Source organism: Eubalaena glacialis, chromosome 3 (genome assembly GCF_028564815.1).
Source record: "Eubalaena glacialis isolate mEubGla1 chromosome 3, mEubGla1.1.hap2.+ XY, whole genome shotgun sequence".
Taxonomy (NCBI): Eukaryota; Metazoa; Chordata; class Mammalia; order Artiodactyla; family Balaenidae; genus Eubalaena; species Eubalaena glacialis.
The window spans coordinates 165162269-165172917 of record NC_083718.1 but is presented as its reverse complement, the minus strand read 5'-3'; the positions used below and the strand labels follow the sequence as shown (position 1 = coordinate 165172917).

The window sequence follows — 10649 nt, the reverse complement described above, 5'->3', positions numbered from 1 at the left end:
TGCTGGGACATTTTCTCAATGTTTTCTACCAAAGAGTTTTAAGCAGGCAAGTTGTCTGTGGATAGGTGAAGATGTCTAATTCTGCCCTCACACTGGACTGATAGCGTGGCAAGGTATAAAACTCCCGGTTGAAAAGTATATTCCATAAGATTTTTGATGCTATTGTTCAGTTGCTTTCTGGTACCTAACGTTGCTACTGAGAAGTCTGATGTCATTCTGATCCTAGTCCTTTGCGTATGAATTCTTTTGTATTGTTTTATATTTGGAAGCTTTTAGGGAATCTCCTAATCCCAGGTTCTAAAACCTCTCTATGATGTGCCTTAACTTGGGTCTTCCTTCTCTCATTCTGATGTGTCCTCTTTAGGAGGTGGGCCTTTTTAATCAGGAGGCTGGCATCCTTCCTTTGGGAAATTTTTTTCATACAGCTTTTCCTCTGTTTCCTTCCCTGTTTCTTCTCTTCTTTCTTCCTGGAAACCTCTTAGTCAGAGGTGGGATTTTTAGGGTTTATTCTTTATGTTTCTTCTCACCATCCTCATATTTTCCAAACCTTTATCTTTTTGTTCTGCTTTTTGTCTTATTTCCTTGACTTGGTCTTTCACCCATTTTTATTTGAACTATCATTTTATTTCAATGAGATCTTTATAGTATCTTGTCCTTGTTTTAGAGATGCAATACCTTCTCATTGCTCTCTGAGAATATTTATTAGAACTAGATTGGTGGCAGTTTTGGAGGTTTTCTTCTGTTTGCTATATTATCTCTGCTTCTCCCAGATTCCTTTATTCAGTTTTGCTTTTTTACTTTGGTTTCTCTCTTTCAGGATGAAGGCTTTCCTCATTTGTCTGGTGACATCTGATTGTCTGTCTGCGTTTAAAAACTGACTGAAAGTTCAGAGACCTGGCAAGATTCATGCACGGCAGGCTTATATTAGGGTGATGAGGAAGGAAGCTACCCATTGCATGGGTGGACTCCCCAAATCAGTGCTTGGAGGTTTTTTCTCCAGGGCAATTCAGTTTCTCCAGAGAAAATCCTTCTTCTTTCCTACTTTGTTGGGGATTAAGCTGGTCTTCACACTAAGCAGAGAGAGGTAAGGCTGATGGCAGAATTATTTCACCTGTAGACCTTCAGTTAATTTTGCTGAACCTCAGTTCCAAATTTCATGGGTTTAATTTCTCCAAATAGTCTTTGGAGACTTCTGTGTACTGGCATTATGTACACAGAAGTGAGAAATAGGGCTTGGGGAGAGGATTCAATGATTTATTCCACATCGAATCCTCAACAAATCCTCCAGTTTGTAATTCCACCCCTCACCCCTAGAATTCCATAGGATGGATCAACTCACTTCTCATTCACATCCCACTCTGCACACACTGGATATTGAGGCCTTTTGTGTTATGTAGATAGTGACTAGAAAATAAGTACTTTTTGTTTTTCCAGGAGCCCAGTTGTATTAACAATATAGTTAGGGACTTCCCTGGCGGTCCAGTGGTTAAGACTTCGCTTTCCAATGCAGGGGGTGTGGGTTCAATCCCTGGTTGGGGAGCTGGGATCCCACATGCCTCACAGCCAAAAAACATAAAACAGAAGCAATATTGTAACAAATTCAATAAAGACTTTAAAAATGGTCCACATCAAAGAAAAAAACAATATAGTTAAAATAATATTCGGGTTAGATATTGCGAAGTGATCAGGGAAAGGGCAAAGACCGTAGAAAGCAGAGTTAACACTGACATCACTGGCCCACATGGCTAGCCCAGGATACCAGAGAAAGGAAAACTATAGGGTGGAATCTGCTCAAAGGTCACAGAAAAATGCATACCTAGATTTTTTAAAGTAACTTTGTCATCTCTTCTTTTTAACCTTTAACACATAAAAGTTAATTATACAGATCATTCAACTTCCTAACAAAAATATACTCTGTTAAATATTTTATTTTCAAGATGTGGGAATATGCTTATTTCAATATCCTGCTGCAATGAATTCCCAGGGAACCCCCAAATTCTGGATCATATGGCTTTGGTTTCATTCTTCTTATATCATTTCATAACACAATGATTTAAAAGTTATATCTTCAAATGGGATCATGGATCAAAACAGGAAAGCTGGAGCATTAGTTTGAAATTAGTGAAATATTCCAGCCAGATAATGAGGAGAATTCAGAACTCCAAAGCATCAAGGGTTGTGGTAACTTTGTTCTAACCGCTGAAGTTCCCCACCAGGATTTGAGGATTATCAAGATGTTACCACAATGTAGTAGCAATTGGGGGGAAAGTGCAGGATGGCTTAAAGCTATTTTAAACTTGAGTTTTATTGTTGTGAACCGCAACTGAGCCTAAAGTTTAGCATCTCTGTTTCAGGAAATCCTGGAGCAATAGCTGTGTGAAACCATCACTCCTGAAGTGACATTTTAAATCCAATGTACATCCTATTAATAAAGCTAAATTTAAAATTAGTGACAATACCAAACACCAAATGCTAATGAGGATTTCTCATACATTGCTAGTGGGGATACAAAATGGCACAGCCATCCTGGAAAATAGTTTGGCAGCCTCTTAAAGCACTAAACATACACTTACCATTTGACCCAGCAATCACACTCCTGGGCATTTATCTTAGAGAAATGAGACTTATATCCACATAAAAACCTGTACTTGATTGTTCACAGCAGGTTTTTTGTAAAAGCCAAAGACTGGACACAACCAAAATGTCCTACAATCAGCTAATGGTTAAACAAACATCTACACCATGGAATATTACTCAGCAATCCACAAGAAAGGGACTGTCAACACACACAACAACCTGGATGGATTTTGAGAGCATTATGCTGAGTGAGAAGAAAAGCCAGTCACAAAAGGTCACATACTGTATGATTCCATTTATACAAAATTCTCAAATCACAAAATTACAGAGGAGGACAGATTAGTGGTTGCTAGGGGTTGGGGAGGGGGAGAGGTGTAGGCAGGGCAGTGGATAGGACAAGAAAGGGAGAGCACAGAGGATCTTTGTGGTGATGGAACAGTTCTGTATCATGATTGCAGCTGTGGTTATATGAATAATACATGTGATAAAATTGCATAGAACTAAACATACACACATAAGTGAGGCCATGTAAAACTGGTAAACTCTCAATAAGGTCTGTGGATTGTAACAATGGTTTTGTTACAATGGTTTTCTGGTCTTGATATTGAACTGTATATAGTTACATATGACCATGTCTTTGAAAGAACCTGGATGAGGGGTACAGGGGATCTCTATATGTTATTTTTGCAATTTCCTATGAATCTATTGTTTATTTTTATTTGTTTATTTGTTTATTTTTATTGTAGTATAGTTGATTTACAATGCTATGCCAATCTCTGCTTTACAGCAAAGTGACTCAGTTATACACATATATACATTCTTTTCCATTATGGTTTATCCCAGGAGATTGGATATAGTTCCCTGTGCTATACAGTAGGATTTCGTTGTTTATCCATTCTAAATATTATAGTTTGCATCTACCTACCCCAAACTCCCAGTCCAGTCCATCCCTCTCCTTCCCCAAAGCTCTTTTTTTTTTTTTTGCCATGCTGCATGGCTTGTGGGATCTTAGTTCCCCAAACAGGGATTGAACCAGGGCCCTCAGCAGTGAAAGTGCCAAGTCCTAACCACTGGACCACCAGGGAATTCCCTAAATCTATAACTATTTCAACTAATCCTCACTGAGTTAGAGAAAACAGAAGGTCTGTAGTGGCCCACATTAAGCAAGAGCCCATCAATACATGGCACAGTCACCAGTCAAACATGCTACAAAAAGAAGGATTAGGAGAGAGAGGAGGAACTGAGGGAGGAGGCAGAAAAGAGGAAGGTAGAGGAAAAGACAAAAATGATGGTAAAATATTAAATATCCTGACAAAGTAAGCAAAAGTCAGACAAAGACTTCAACATGGTATAACTCAAAAAAATAAAAGCAAATTTCCCATCAGTGGTGAGTGTTACAGATCTTAATTAGAGTAAGAATCAATAAAATAAGAGCTCAAAGATGAGACGAAATAGCCGATTAGGATGAAAAGGGAAAATGAGGAGCTGGGGAGAAAAAATCAAGAACCAAAACAACAACATATGAAATCTAACAAATAAATTAGAAAGAAGAAGGAATGGGGCTTAAAATTTAATTAATGACATGAAGAAAAATATCATCCCAGGACAATAAGAGAAGAAAAACAAAAAGTTCAGAGCAAAAATGCACCAAAAGAAGAATGATTTTGTCCATGACATAAAGAATCCAACACAGGTAAGATAGAGCTAACTCAGAGATATAAGACAGAAAAAAATTCCTGAAATAAAAGAACTAAATTTTCGGATTGAAAATGCATATCATATACTAGGGGAAAAAACTGTTACAGAATATACAAACAGAGACACAATCTAGTTAAATTATTGAACTTCAAAGGTGAATAAATAACTCTTCAGGCATTCAGAGAGATAAAACAAGTCACCTCCAACTGCTCATAGCAACTTCAATGCCAAAAAAAATGGAGAGGTAGCTAAAAAAGAAAAATCTGAGGGAAAGAATGTAAGCATAAGAATATTATACCCAGGGCTTCCCTGGTGGTGCAGTGGTTGAGAATCTGCCTGCCAATGCAGGGGACACGGGTTCGAGCCCTGGTCTGGGAAGATCCCACATGCCGCGGAGCAATTAGGCCCGTGAGCCACAATTACTGAGCCTGCGTGTCTGGAGCCTGTGCTCTGCAACAAGAGAGGCCACGATAATGAGAGGCCCGCGCACCGCGATGAAGAGTGGCCCCCACTTGCCGCAACTACAGAAAGCCCTCGCACAGAAACGAAGGCCCAACACAGCCATAAATAAATAAATAAATAAATAAACCCAAAGTTTAAAAAAAAAAAAAAAGAATATTATACCCAGCCAAATTATCATTCAACTATAAAGGCAATCAGCTAACATTCTCTAACATGAGAAAACACAGGGAGTATAGTACCTCTGAATCCTTCCTGAAAAAAATACTCTGTTGAAATTCAAGAGCACAAGAAGGAATCAAAATACAGAGCATGGAGATGGCAACTTTGAAAAAGCCCCATGGTGAGCACCAAATTCATATAAATATTGAACAATAACGTAAATGGTCCATAATATCTACTTTATAAATCTGGACAAAGAAAAAATAGTAAAACAATTAAAATCAAGGGGTGAGGGAAGAGGTTGAGAGAAAGTGTGAGGTGTTAATTACCTTATCTAAAATGTGATAAGACTTCTGTCCACAAAATTTTAAAAACAGGATTATGTAAGTAAGATCTACATAATGGCTCCCATCTTTTAAAGATTTCCATATATTTCTTAATCTAAAAGGCACTTTAGGAACTTGTATATCTCAGAGCAAGGAAATATTTATCTGAAGCTTAGCATGTCTTCAGTTTCCCTTCAGTTTTTTTCTGTTGAATTAAAATAAAATTAATTTTAATTTTTTATTTTATAATAATATGTACAATATAATCCCATTCCTATAAAATTATTTCTATCAACGCATTTTTTCTGTCTCTAATATGCAGAGAGAGATAGTTGGAATAGTATCTAAAGTATTAACACTACTTATTTCTGGCTAGTAGGATTTGGGATGATTAGTTGCTCTTTTTTAAAAAAAAACTTTTCTATAGTGTTTCAACTTTTAATTGAGGGTATATTACTTTTATGAAATGACAAAGTTAGTATTTTAAAATAATAATAAATTCACACAGGTACATTTTAAATAATAATTGACAGATTTTTTTTTGCAACTTGAAAAAAGAGAAAAGGGACCCTCTGGTGAAAAAGCACAATCAATCAAGCAAATTTAAAAAGTGTCTAAAGCCTCCTTCAAGGTCAGTTTAAAATCCCCTTGGGTGCTTGCTCCGGCAGCACATATGCTGAAATTGGAACAATACAGAGGAAATTAGCATGGCCCCTGTGCAAGATGACACAAAATTCATGCAGCGTTCCATACTTTTGGTGCAGTTGCTGTGGAAGACAGTATGGTAGTTCCTCAAAAAAAAAAAAAAAAAAAATAGAATTATCATATGATCCAGCAATTCCACTTCTGAGTACATAACCAAAAGAATTCAAAGCAAAGTCTCAAAGAGATAGTTGTACATCCTTGTCTATAACAGCATTATTCACAATAGACAAAGGTGGAAGAAACCCAAGTGTCCACTGATGGATGAATGGATAAACACAATGTGGTATATACATACGATGGAATGTTATTCAGTCTTAAAAAGGAGCTCAGTAAAAAGGAAGGAAATCTTTTCACATGCTACAACATGGATGAACCTTGAAGAAATGCTAAGTGAAATAAGCCAGTTTCAAAAGGACAAATAATGCATCATTTCACTCATATGAGGTACCTGGAGTAGGCAAATTCATAGACACAGAAAGTAGAATGGTGGTTATTAGGGGCTGGGAGGACAGAGGGATTGAGATTTATTGTTTAATTGGGTATAGATTTTCAGTTAGGGAAGATGAAAAATTTCTGGAGAAGGAGGATGATGATGGTTGCACAACAATGTGAATGTACTTAATGCCATGAAATGTACACTTAAAAGAAGGCTAAAATGGTAAATTTTATGTTATGTATATTTCATCACATTTTTGTTAAGATCACCTTGAAAGGAAAAGCCCACGTAATGGGGGAGGGGGAGAGAAGATGAGGGACTGTAGATATGACTGAAGGTTTTGGGTCAAAAGAGGCAGCCAAGCTAGAAAAAATGCCCTTATAGACCAAACTGTAAAATAATACATTTTATTTTTTTAAATATTTATTTAATTAATTTATTTATTTATTTGGTTGCGCATGTTCTTAGTTGCGGCAGGCGGGCTCCTTAGTTGCGGCTCACGAGCTCCTTAGTTGCGGCTTGCCAGCTCCTTAGTTGTGGCATGTGAACTCTTAGTTGCGGCATGCATGTGGGATCTAGTTCCCTGACCAGGGATGGAACCCAGGCCTGCTGCATTGAGAGAGCAGAGTCTTAACCACTGCACCACCAGGGAAGTCCCAAATAATGCATTTTAATGTGTTCAAAAAGGCATGTCTGAGCAACCAGTCAGGAGACAAAGGTGAAGTGGGTTCTTTAGTGAACAAGGTGAAGTGGGTTCTCATCTGACTGAACAGATGTTGATGTTTAGGGCATTTTATTGGTCTTTGTTCACAATGTTTATAACGATGATGCCTATAAGATGTTCAATGCAAATTTCCTGACGTGAAATAACTGGTTAAGAAAATTTTAACAAGATAATATGAGCTTCTGAGCAAACCACGGTATCGGCTGGAGAAAGTGAACAGATGGAGGTAAAATTCTGCACAATTGCAGAAGTGGCAGGAGCGGGCTCAGACACATCCTGAATGAGGCAGAACCATTGCCTCAATTATGGTAATGCTTCCCCTCAAAGGGTCTGCCTCTTGATGCCCTTAGTGTTCTCAGTGGGGAAGCAAAATGGGTAAATTTTGTAATAAGGAGTGGTTTGAATACTTACCTTGTGGAGAGTGCCTTGAAAAGTTTGTCCTAACTCACTAACACACACCAGTTTTGCAAGGAGAGCTGATAGCCAGTGTTTCTGAGACATCAAAACCTAGTGTGTGCATGCCTCAACTACTGAGCCCACGCAGCACAACTACTGAAGCCCGCATGCTCTAGGGCCCACGTGCCGTAACTACTGAGCCCACATGCTACAACTACTGAAGCCCACACGCCTGGAGCCCATGATCTGCAACAAGAGAAGCCACTGCAATGAGAAGCCCACGCACTGCAACAAAGAGTAGCCCCTGCTCGCCGCAACTAGAGAAAGCCCGCACACAGCAATGAAGACCCAATGCAACCAAAAAAAAAACAAAAACCTAGTGTGAAAACATCAATGAGTTGAATGAATTTGTTTTTCCCCCTTCATGATAAAGTGACTCACAAAACCAGCTTATTGAGCAAGTTTCTTTTTTCAAGGTTGAACCTACTCAATCAAAATCTGTAAGGCCAAACTATGGAGGTACTCTATTAATAATCACACCAAGGCCTGGAATTAATTATGGGGATGCTCAGAACTTCAGGCAAACTGGCTCTCCAAGTTGCTGACATAGCTTTAGGGCAAAGTAATCAAAATGCCCCAACATCTGCAAAAAAGCTTGATCTGATTTTTTCTTCCTTTCTTCGATCATTGTCTTAGTAAGTGAGATTGGACTTCTGCTTCCAGAAAGATAGTGTAGACATACTTTTCCCTATTCCTCCTACTAAGTATAGCTGAAACCCTGGACATTATATGCAAAACAAACATAAGATTCTGAAAGGTAGAGAGAAGATGACAAGCTGGCTAGGGACTTCAGGACCCGAGGAATGACTCAGATGAGCTCCTTGGATTTTGTTTTTGCCTCATATAACCCACTGGGTGTTGGAGAAGCTGGCAGCCTGGGAATGTCAATGGGTGAAGATAAAAGAAGCCTTGAGAAAAGTCTGCTCTCTTTAGACAAAGGATCAAGAAAGGTCAGCCTAGCAATACAGAAAACTTCTAGAGAATAACTGCTCTACTCCAACTAAACATCAAAGAAAAAGTTTAGCCCCATTCCCACGCCCACCAGCAAAGGATGATTGGGGAGCCTAGACTTTCATCCTCATCAGGTAATAATGAGGTGTTCAGCCCTCTCCTATCCCCCTCTGGGTGGTGTCAGAAAAGGTCAAGTGGAGAACTGGGACCTTCACCCCCACTAAGTGGTAATGAGGCTTCTCTATGCTGTGTCAGTGGAGATAACATGGGCAGCCTGGACTTCTGCCCCCACCCAGCTGTATCAAGGTGCTCCTCCACCTTCCTGCAGAGTTGGTGTCAGAGGCCTAGTGAAGAGTCAAAACTTTCACCACCATCCAGAATTAATGAGGCCTCTCTAACACCACCATGACCATCACCACCACCACCACCACCATCACCACCACCACCACATCATGTTAGTGGAGGCCACATGGGGAGCAGAAACGAGACACTTCTACCTCTTCCAGCCGAGGTGGTATCAGTAAAGACCTTGTGGGGAGCCTGAACTCCCACCCCCACACCATGGTAACAAGTAGTCCTTCCCCCACTATGATGTCAATGGACGTTGAATGGGGAGCCTGAACTTTCATCCCCACTTGACCGTAACAATATAGTACTCTCTTTCCCCCACTAGAGCTGTGTCAGATGAAGCCAGCTAAAATAGATGATTGAAATAAGATCCAGACTCTCATAACAACATACCCAAAATGTCCAGGTTTCAATTAAAAAATCACTCATCATACCAAGAACCAGGAAAATTTCAACTTGAATGAGAAAGATAATCAACAGATGCCAACACTGAGATAACAGATGTTAGAATCATCTGACAAGGATTTTATAGCAGCCATCATCATAACAATGTTTCAACAAACAATTACAAACACATTTGAAACAAATTTTTTTAAAAAACAAAAATACTCAGCAAGTAAATAGAACATATAAAGAAGAACAAAATGGAAATTTTAGAACTGAAAAATACAATAACTAAAATTTTTAAATTCAGTGGATTGGCACAATAATGGAATTGAGAGAACAGAGGAAAGAGCCAGTGAACTTGCAAAACAATAGAAATTACCGTATCTGAACAACAGAGAAAATAGACCAAAAATAAATAAATAAAAAAGGAACATAAGCTCAGGGTACTGTGGAACTTTAGTAAAAGATCTAACTTTCATGTTATCAGAGTCCTAGAAGGAGAGGGAAAAGTAGGTGGGCTGAAAAAAAATATTCAAAGAAACAATGACTGAAAATTTCCTGAATTAGGCAAAAGACAGAAACGTACAAATTTAAGAAGCTGCAACCTCAAACAGGAAAAACCCAAAGAAATCCACACCAAGATACATTATAGTCAAATTTCGGTAAACTAAAGATAAAAAAAAAAAAATCTTGAAACAGAGAAAAGAAAAACCTTATCTATAGGGGGAAAAAAATTTGAATGACAGTGACTTCTCATCAGAAACCATGGAGGCCAGAAGAAAATGGCACAATTTTTCGTAGTGCTGAAAGAAAAGAGCTATCAAACTAGGAACCTACATCCAGCAAAAATATCCTTCAGAAATGAAGAAGATATCAAGATATTATCAGATGAAAGAAAACTAAGAAAATCTGTAGTCAACAGATATAACCTTAAAAAATGACTTGGAGATTAGACAATAAGGAAATACAGAAATGAAACAATAAAATAATGTATCTTGGAACATGTGGGGGAAAAAGAACAATGAAAAGAGTAAAAATATGACGTTCTTTTTCTTGAATTTTCTGAGTTACATTTGATGGTGAAGTGAAAGTCATACAGTGCGAATCACCGAATGTAGAGAAAATTTTTAAGACAATTATATTATATATGGGGGAGAGTGGAGGGATACAAAGAGAATTATCACTCTCTACACATCCCTCAAACTGACAAATGTTGACACCAGTGGACTGTGATAAGTTATATATACATAATGTGATATCTAGAGCCACCACTTAAAAAAAGTTATACAGGGCTTCCCTGGTGGCGCAGTGGTTGAGAATCTACCTGCCAATGCAGGGGACATGGGTTCGAGCCCTGGTCTGGGAAGATCCCACATGCCGCGGAGCAACTAGGCCCGTGAGCCACAACTACTGAGCCTGC

General features: G+C 38.6%; 1 non-coding gene across 1 annotated transcript; it reads left to right on the top strand.

Annotated features, from left to right (window-relative positions):
- The first annotated feature begins 5874 nt into the window (after window positions 1-5874).
- Window positions 5875-5979, top strand: LOC133089222 (U6 spliceosomal RNA). The gene has a single exon (XR_009700606.1). It is a non-coding gene; the product is annotated as a U6 spliceosomal RNA (small nuclear RNA).
- Window positions 5980-10649: the final 4670 nt, after the last annotated feature.